At 36.8% G+C, this 9,481-nt stretch overlaps 1 non-coding gene across 1 annotated transcript; it reads left to right on the top strand.

Annotated features, from left to right (window-relative positions):
* The first annotated feature begins 202 nt into the window (after positions 1 to 202).
* Positions 203 to 306, top strand: LOC130938628 (small nucleolar RNA R71). Its single transcript, XR_009069787.1, has one exon. It is a non-coding gene; the product is annotated as a small nucleolar RNA R71 (small nucleolar RNA).
* The last annotated feature ends 9,175 nt before the right edge of the window (positions 307 to 9,481 follow it).

The raw sequence follows: 9,481 nt of genomic DNA, 5'->3' as shown, positions 1-9,481 counted from the left end.
CCTTTGAGGCGTCCCATTATTCACGGAATTCCTCTCATAAGTGTATATGAACTGGTTATTTGCAACCATGTCAATAAGTTCTTGAGCCTCTGCAGGCGTTTTCTTTAGGTGAATGGATCCACCTACAGAATGGTCTAGTGACATCTTAGAGAACTCAGATAGACCATAATAGAATATGTCTATCTTACTCCATTTTGAAAACATGTCAGAAGGACATCTTTTGGTCATCTGTTTGTATCTTTCCCAAGCTTCATAGAGGGATTAACCATCTTTTTGTTTGAAGGTCTAAACATCCACTCTAAGCTTGCTCAGCTTTTGAGGAGGAAAGAACTAAGCCAAGAAGGCCGTGACCAGCTTATCCTAGGAGTCCAGGCTATCTTTAGGTTGAGAGTCCAACCATGCTCTAGCTCTGTCTCTTACAGCAAAAGGAAAAAGCATGAGCCTGTAGACTTCAGGATCTACTCCATTAGTCTTAATAGTCTCACAGATCTACAAGAACTCAGTTAAGAACTGGTAGGGATCTTCTGATGGAAGTCCATAAAACTTGCAGTTCTGTTGCATTAGAGCAACTAATTGAGGTTTCAGCTCAAAATTATTTGCTCCAATGGCAGGAATTGAGATGCTTCTTCCATCAAACTTGGAAGTAGGTGTAGTATAATCACCAAGCATCCTCCTTGCATTATTGTTGTTGGGTTCGGCTGCCATATCCTTTTCTTGTTTGAAAATTTCAGTAAGGTTATCTCTAGATTGTTGTAATTTTGCTTCTCTTAGTTTCCTCTTCAGAGTCCTTTCAGGTTCTGGATTAGCTTCAACAAGAATGCCTTTTTCCTTGTTCCTGCTCATATGAAGGAGAAGAGAACAGAAAAAGAAGAGGAATCCTCTATGTCACAGTAAAGAGGTTCCTTATTGTTAGTAGAAGAAGAAAGGGAATAAAGAAAGGAGAATCTAAACACAAGGGTGAGGATAGGGGCAGTGATTTGAGATGAGGAGAAGTGTTATTAAATGAATGAATAAATAGAACAAGATGAGAGAGAAGTTTTCGAAAACAATTTTGAAAAGGAGTTAATGATTTTCGAAAATTAAGCGGGAAATAAAATTAAAATTAAAATTTAAAACAATTAATTAATTAAAAACAGAATTTTTGAAAAAGAGGGAGGTATTTTCGAAAATTAGAGAGGGAATAGTAGTTAGGTGGTTTTGAAAAAGATAAGAAACAAACAAAAAGTCAAATAGTTAGTTGAAAAAGATTTGAAAATTAATTTTTAAAAAGATAAGAAGATAAGAAGTTAGAAAAGATATTTTAAAATCAAATTTTTTAAAAAGACAAAATTTTGAAAAAGATATGATATAAAAGATAAGATAAAAAGATATGATTAAAATTAAAATTGATCACTTTACTAACAAGAAACTAAAAGATAAGATTCTAGAATTTAAAAATTGAACCTTTCTTAACAAGAAAGAAACAAACTTCAAATTTTTGAATCAATCATATTAATTGTCAGCATAATTTTTGAAAATAAAGATAAAACTAAGAAAAAGATTTTTGAAAAATATTTTAAAGGATTTTCGTAAATTAATAAGAAAAATGAAAAAGGTTTAATTTTTGAAAAAGTTTTGAAAAGATAAGATTTTTAAAATTTGAAAATTTGACTTGACTTACAAGAAACAACTAATTTTAAAAATTTTTTTGACTAAGTCAACCCAAATTTTCAAAATTTTGAGAGAAAAAAGGAAAATATATTTTTTTTATTTTTGAATTTTAATGATGAAAGAGAAATACACAATTATGACCCAAAACATGAAAATTTTGGATCAAAACATGTGATGCATGCAAGAACACTATGAATGTCAAGATGAACACCAAGAACATTTTGAAGATCATGATGAACATCAAGAACATATTTTTGAAAAATTTTTTATGCAAAGAAACCATGCAAGACACCAAACTTAGAAATTTTTCATATTTAGACACTATGAATGCAAGAATGCATATAAAAAACACCATACAACACAAAACAAGAAATTATGAAGATCAAACAAGAAAATTCATCACGAACAACTTGAAGATCATGAAGAACACTATGCATGCATGCAATTTTCAAAAATTAATTTTTAAAAAAAAATTAAAACATGCAATTGACGCCAAACTTGTAACTTGATTCTAGACTAAAACAAAGAAACACAAAATATTTTTGGTTTTTATGATTTTATTAATTTTTTTGTATTTTATTTTATTTTTTTCAAAAACATATAGGAAAAAGGAAGTAATGAATTCAAAGTCCTCAATCAAAATTCCAAGAATCATACTAGGTTAGTCTAAAGCTTGATGGCCAGCCAAGCTTCAGCATACCATTTTGAAACTCTAGAATTCATTCTTAAAAACTCTGAAGGATTTTTCGAAAACAAAGGGAAAATTTTGAAAAATATTTTTGAAAAATTTTTGAAAAGATAATAAAAAAGAAAATTACCTAATCTGAGCAACAAGATGAACCGTCAGTTGTCCATACTCGAATAATCCCTGGCAACGGCGCCAAAAACTTGGTGGACGAAATTGTGATTCATACTTAACTTGTTGTTCGAAATTGATTCCCAGGTAATGGTCCCAAAAACTTGGTGCTCAATACCATGGTCTAAAAATAATTTCACAACTTCGCTCAACTAACCAGCAAGTGTACTGGGTCGTCCAAGTAATAAACCGTACGTGAGTAAAGGTCGATCCCACAGAGATTGTTGGTATGAAGCAAGCTATGGTCATCTTGTAAATCTCAGTCAGGCGGATAATAAATGGTGATAGAGTTTTCGAATAATAATAATAATAAATAAACAAAAAATAAAGATAGAAATACTTATGTAAATCATTGGTGGGAATTTCACATAGGTGTATGAAGATGTTGTGCTCTTTCTGAATCTCTGCTTTCCTACTGCTTTCCTACTGCCTTCATCCAATCCTTCTTACTCCTTTCCATGGCAAGCTGTATATAGGGCATCACCGTTGTCAATGGCTACATCCCATCCTCTCAGTGAAAAAGGTCCAAATGCTCTGTCACGGCACGACTAATCATCTGTCGGTTCTCAATCATGTCGGAGTAGAATCCGTTGATTCTTTTGCGTTTGTCATCACGCCCAACAATCGCGAGTTTGAAGCTCGTCACAGTCATTCAATCCCGGAATCCTAGTTGGAATACTGATGAGCGGATAATTTGTACGCTTTTTGCATTGTTTTTAGTATGTTTTTAGTATATTTTAGTTAGTTTTTAGTATATTTTTATTAGTTTTTAGTTAAAATTCACTTTTCTGGACTTTACTATGAGTTTGTGTGTTTTTTTGTGATTTTAGGTATTTTCTGGCTGAAATTGAGGGACCTGAGCAAAAATCTGATTCAGAGACTGAAAAGGACTGCAGATGTTGTTGGATTCTGACCTCCCTGCACTCGAAGTGGATTTTCTGGAGCTACAGAAGCCCAATTGGCGCGCTCTCAATGGCGTTGGAAAGTAGACATCCTGGGCTTTCCAGCAATATATGATAGTCCATACTTTGCATAAGATTTGATGGCCCAAACCGGTGTTCAAAGTCACCTTCAGAATTCCCAGCGTTAAACGCCGGAACTGGCACCAAAGTGGGAGTTAAATGCCCAAACTGGCACAAAAGCTGGCGTTTAACTCCAAGAGAAGTCTCTACACGAAAATGCTTCATTGCTCAGCCCAAACACACACCAAGTGGGCCCAGAAGTGGATCTTTATGTCATTTACTCATCTTTGTAATTCTTAAGCTACTAGTTCCCTATAAATAGGACCTTTTACTATTGTATTTACATCTTTTGATCATGTTTTTATGATTGAACCCTCTTTGGGAGGCTGGCCTCACGGCCATGCCTAGACGTTGTTCTTATGTATTTTCAACGGTGGAGTTTCTACACACCATAGATTAAGGTGTGGAGCTCTGCTGTACCTCGAGTATTAATGCAATTACTATTGTTCTTCTATTCAATTCAGCTTGTTCTTGTTCCAAGATATCACTTGTTCTTCAACTTGATGAATGTGATGATCCGTGACACTCATCATCATTCTCACCTATGAACGTGTGACTGACAACCACCTCCATTCTACCTTAGATTGGGTGAATATCTCTTGGATTCCTGATACACGACGCATGGTTGATCGCCTGACAACCGAGCGCTCGCCTGACAACCGAGCCAGCCATTCCGTGAGATCAGAGTCTTCGTGGTATAGGCTAGAACTGATGGCGGCATTCAAGAGAATCCGGAAGGTCTAAACCTTGTCTGTGGTATTCTGAGTAGGATTCAATGATTGAATGACTGTGACGTGCTTCAAACTCGCGATTGTGGGGCGTTAGTGACAGACGCAAAAGAATCACTGGATTCTATTCCGACATGATCGAGAACTGACAGCTGGATAGCCGTGCCGTGACAGGGTGCATTGAACATTTCCACTGAGAGGATGGGAGGTAGCCAGTGACAACGGTGAAACCCTTGCATAAGCTTGCCATGGAAAGGAGTAAGAAGGATTGGATGAAGACAGTAGGAAAGCAGAGAGACGGAAGGGACAAAGCATCTCCATTCGCTTATCTGAAGTTCTCACCAATGAATTGCATAAGTATCCCTATCTTTATCTTTATGTTTTATTCATCATCTATACCCATTTGAGTCTGCCTGACTAAGATTTACAAGGTGACCATAGCTTGCTTCATACCAACAATCTCCGTGGGATCGACTCTTACTCGCGTAAGGTTTATTACTTGGATGACCCAGTGCACTTGCTGGTTAGTTGTGCAAAGTTGTGTTTATGCCATGGTATTGAGCACCAAGTTTTTGGGGCCATTACTAGGGATTATTTGAGTTGTGAAAAGTAGTGATCACAATTTCGCACACCAAATACCACAGACAAGGTTTAAACTTTCCGGATTCTCATGAATGCCGCCATCAATTCTAACTTATACCACGAAGACTCTGATCACACGGAATGGAAGGAGGCTCGGTTGTCCGGCGAGGGCAACCATGCGTCGTGCATTAGGAATCCAAGAGATACATACTCTAGCTTTCACTTGTAGAACGGAAGTGGTTGTCAGGCACGTGTTCATATGGACGGATGATGATGAGTGTCACGGATCATCACATCCATCAGGTTGAAGTACGAGTAATATCTTAGAACAGAAATAAGATTGAATTTGAATAAAAGATAGTGGTAATTGCATTAAAACTCGAGGTACAGCAGAGCTCCACACCGTTAATCTATGGTGTGTAGAAACTCCACCGTTGAAAATACATAAGTGATGATGGTTCAGGCATGGCCGAATGGCCAGCCTCCAAAACGTGATCACAGGATCAAAAATACAATCCAGGATGTCTAATACAATAGTAAAATGTCCTATTTATACTAGACTAGCTACTAGGGTTTGCAGAAGTAAGTAATTGATGCAGAAATCCACTTTTGGGGCCCACTTGGTGTGTGCTTGGGCTGAGCTTGAACTTTACACGTGCAGAGGCTTCTCTTAGAGTTGAACACCAAGTTGTAACGTGTTTTTGGCGTTCAACTCTAGTTCGTGACGTGTTTTAGGCGTTTGACTCCAGAATGCAGTGTAGAACTGGCGTTGAGCGCCAGTTTGCGTCGTCTAATCCCGAATAAAGTATAAACTATTATATATTGCTGGAAAGCTCTAGATGTCTACTTTCCAAAGATGTTGAGAGCACTCCATTTGGAGTTTTGTAGCTCCAGAAAATGCTGTTTGAGTGCAGGGAGGTCAGAATCAAATAGCATCAGCAGTCCTTTGTTAGCCTCCTTATCAGAGTTTTGCTTAGGTCCCTCAATTTCAGCTAGAAATTATCTGAAATCACAGAAAAACACACAAACTCATAGTAATGTCCAGAAATGTAAATTTAGCATAAAAACTAATGAAAACATTCCTAAAAATAGCTACATTATACTAAAACTATCTAAAAATAATGCCAAAAAGCGTATAAATTATCCGCTCATCTGTGAGCAATGAAGAAGAGATTGAATTGGAAGAGAGCCACCAAGAGAAAGAGGTTGAAGTTGAGGAAAGTTGTAAAGAGGTGGAGGTAATCAAGGAAGAGTACAAGGGAGTGGAGCTTGCAAGATCATTGGGACCACCCCTTTCTAAGTCACCATCCTACACAATATTCAAGTGGGTAAAATTCTTTTCTCTAATATTTAGTTTTCCACTTGAATATGGTTTGATTGAAAATGATGGGCAACTTAGAGCTCTTTGTGGAGTTAGGAGTAAGAGAGAGTTATGTAGTGGTTGGAAACATGACTCTAAGTTCATGATGGTTGCATGCTCAAAGTTGAATAGTAATGGTTGGTGTAGAACCAAATTGCATGGATCTAGGAGAATGTTTGGATGCTTAATTGAGAATTCTAAGGTCATGCCACCCAATTAGAATCATGATGATCAATTTGAAGATGGGTGTCAAAACAAAGTGTGGGATCCCGGATCGCATAAAGAGAATCAAATTTGGGAGCTCATGGCTTGTGTGGAACTCCATCAAGGCTTAGGGTTATCATCTTTGAAGACTAAAGCTTATTGGAGATTCGAGCATTGGTGGATGTTCAAGGATAGCTTCAAGCACAAGCCACCTTAAGAAGAGCTCCCTATAAGTCCAACTTAAGGAGAATAAACAAAAGTGCTAGGTGGGAGACACCCCACCATGGTAAACCCTTTTTCATTTTTCCCTTTTGTACATATTGGTAATTAGTTTAACTTCATGTTTTGTTGAGTTTGTTGAGTATAATTGGTAGTTTAGTAGGTTAAATAAGGTTTTATGGTGTTTTGGTAGCTGTTTGGAGGTTAAGAATGCTTGGATTGGTGCAAAAACAGAGAAAAATTTTGAAAAATAGAGCACCATCCACGCGTACGTGCACAGCACGCATACGCGTGCATTAAGCATTTTCACCCCTCCACGTGCACGCGCCATGTGCGCGTACGCATGGATTGAAAAATTTCACCCCTCCATACATTGACCCGAGAGTTGTGCCTACATTGCGCCAGTACCATGCCTGAGGCACAAGTCAACCCGCGCGTACGCGCACCTGGCATGTACGCGTCCTTGATGCTAATTGCGCAATAGACGCGCCCGCACGCTGTGCGTGCGTGCGCCGATAGCGCCATCTTCCCTCCTGGTACATGTTTGAGAGAGTTGGGCCAACCTTGGGCTGACACTGTGCCTCGCGCATAACCTCACCCACGCGTGCGCACACCTGGCGCGTACGCGTTCTTTTGCCAAACTGCACATCGGCGCGTAAGCGTGCATGACGCGTCTGCGCCGGTAAAAAAAAAAGAGTTTATTTTCTCATCTTCCATTTTCTTTTGTCTATTGTATTCGCACACTTTTATTCTTTGTATTTTCATTTTTTTATAGCTTGTTTTTACTTTCTTTTTTGAGCCTCTTATTTGAATAATGGTGTTGAATTTTCTCACTCAATTGTTGAGAATTTCTTGGTTAATCTTGGTGTTTCTTGACTTGTTTGATATTGTTGGGTGATGAAACTTTTAAATCAATGCTTAATCTTGTATGACTCTTATACTCTTTGTGCATTGATATGAACTTGCATGACCCACTCTTTCTAGTCGAACTTGATGCTTTTGAGTGCTCTTCATGCTTTGACTTTACTCTTGCATCAAGTATTAGTTAATATGCCTTTGCTTGAATTGCTTTCTCACTCACATGCGTAGCTAACATGTAGTGAGAATCCTACTCTTATTTGGCATTAGCCCCGCCTATGTTCTATATGCTTTGCTATCTTTGTTGTAGGCTTAATTTTCTTTCCTTTTCTCTCCTTTGAGGATGGCCACCAAGAAGGAAAGGAATGGAAAAGCTTCAAATGGGGCAACAAACAAGTTCACCCGAACAACCCTTTGAAGAAACTCATCAATTGTAGCAACTCATCCACATTGCTCTTCTTTGCATGCACCGAGGATGGTGCAAATTTTTAAGTGTAGGGAGGTTGTCCGACCGATCTCTATGGGTAATAATTTCCTTTTTTCAACACCAATTATTGATTTTCTTTGTTAGTTAGTTATTTCATTGCATGATAGGTTGCATGCTAGTTAGAATTTGTACATATTTTACCACTTCTTTTTATGTTAGGACTACTTGGTTAGGGTGATGATTTCTTTTCCAAGAAAAATTATTTTAGGGCACCCTACCAATTTGAAATTTTTTTTTTGTCGTACTTGCTTGAAGAATGTATTTTGGAACATGGTTTTTGAGCTAAGAACACAAGCATGTGAGTTTTGAGCCTAATTATATGGTTACATTTTATAACCACTTATTTTCATTCTTGTGTGTATTTATTCTCTTTCTATGATTGTAATCTTTGAATTGCTTGATTCTTTATGTCCATTATTCCATGTATATATGCATTTATATGATTGAGGCCATCATTTTATTTAGCTCACTTACCCAAATAGCCTACCTTTCATCAACCATTGTTAGCCAAATTTGAACCTATTTAATCCCTTTTGTTCTTAATGTTAGCATATCACTGCCCTTAAGCAAAAAACAATAAATGTCCTTAATTTGGATCTTTGATTATCTTAGGCTAGTGAGGGTGTGTATTATTTGGGTATGGGAAACTTAGGACATTGGTTGAGATAAAAGTATAATTTTTGTATTTTTGTTGAAAATATTGGGATTTGGGTACATATTCATGCATTATATGTGAAACCATATGCATTGATATATTTGTATATATATTTTTAAAAAAATGTAGAAAAAAAAAAAAAAATATATATATATATATATATATATATATATAAAAGAAAAAAATAGAAAAAAAAGAAAAAAGAGAAAAAGAAATGAAAAGGGGACAAAAATGCCCCAAAGTAAAGTTCAATAAAAATCAATGCATATGGAATATGAATTAAAAGAATGCATGAGTATGTGAAAAAGTGGGAATCATGGATAGCTAGGTTGTGTATTAGAGTTGTATAGGTTGTTATATGTGTTTGGTGAGAGCATAGGTTAATCAAAGATTCGAATTCCAAACTCACTTGACCATATGCATCCTACCTTGACCTTAGCCCCATTAAAACCTATGAATAAGTCCTCATGATGAATGTATGCATGTATCGAATAATTGTTGATTGTTAGATGAAAAACAAATCTTGGAAAGCATGAGTAGAAGAGAATTGAGTGATCGACCCTATACACTAGAGCGACTAGAGCGGATACACTTCCGGTGAGGGTTCGATGCTCAATTCCTTGTTCCCGGCTTTCATTTGCTTTCTTCTTGCAAGTCTATTTGAACTTCATTTTGATATTTGAATTGGTAGGATTCATGAATCATCATATGATCTTAGCCCAACTTGTTCATACATGCTCTTGGAGATTGATTTGCTTTTGACCAAGTAGGTAGAATCATTTTGCATTTAGTTACATTCATATAGATAGGTGCATATAGTTTCTTTGCATTGAATAAATGTTCATACCCTTTTCTTGTCC

This window comes from Arachis stenosperma, chromosome 6, assembly GCF_014773155.1.
Source record: "Arachis stenosperma cultivar V10309 chromosome 6, arast.V10309.gnm1.PFL2, whole genome shotgun sequence".
In the NCBI taxonomy this organism is placed as follows: Eukaryota; Viridiplantae; Streptophyta; class Magnoliopsida; order Fabales; family Fabaceae; genus Arachis; species Arachis stenosperma.
Note: the sequence above shows the minus strand (reverse complement) of the source record. Positions and strands in the feature narration are given on the sequence as shown.